The sequence below is a fragment of the Anoplopoma fimbria genome, unplaced genomic scaffold (assembly GCF_027596085.1).
Source record: "Anoplopoma fimbria isolate UVic2021 breed Golden Eagle Sablefish unplaced genomic scaffold, Afim_UVic_2022 Un_contig_1988_pilon_pilon, whole genome shotgun sequence".
NCBI lineage: Eukaryota > Metazoa > Chordata > Actinopteri > Perciformes > Anoplopomatidae > Anoplopoma > Anoplopoma fimbria.
In genome coordinates, this window is record NW_026552164.1 from 1 (window position 1) to 473 (window position 473).

The following is a 473-nucleotide window of genomic DNA, read 5'->3' on the forward strand; positions in this document are numbered from 1 at the left end:
AAGTGGCTATAAGGTTCACAATTGTAGTGCAGTAAAAAGATTAATATTTACTGTTGAAATGTAGAATACGTTAGCATAAAATTGAAAAGAAAATGATCGATGAGCTTAGGAATGATGAAAGCCATCATTTAACTGGATTTGTGTCATTTCTATACCGGCAAGTCATGATCTAGCTATATCCTTCCCACCCTGTCGGTGTCCACTGAAAAAGCAGCAGCGCCCTCTGCTTTTTGTAAAGAGGAGTGAAAAAGCTTACAGCACCTGGTATTCCCAGGCGGTCTCCCATCCAAGTACTGACCAGGCCCGACCCTGCTTAGCTTCCGAGATCAGACGAGATCGGGCGTGTTCAGGGTGGTATGGCCGTAAGCAAATATCGTGCCTACCAAAGGTCCTTTTAAAGATACTATATCACCACGCTTTGCTCTTTCGTCTATACAGGGAGCGCCTGCAGATTGCCAGACAAACTCACAGCT

General features: G+C 44.4%; 1 non-coding gene across 1 annotated transcript; it reads right to left on the reverse strand.

The window, feature by feature from the left end:
- Nucleotides 1-249: 249 nt before the first annotated feature.
- On the reverse strand, nucleotides 250-368 carry LOC129115899 (5S ribosomal RNA). Its single transcript, XR_008533288.1, has one exon. It is a non-coding gene; the product is annotated as a 5S ribosomal RNA (ribosomal RNA).
- Between the last annotated feature and the right edge of the window lie 105 nt (nucleotides 369-473).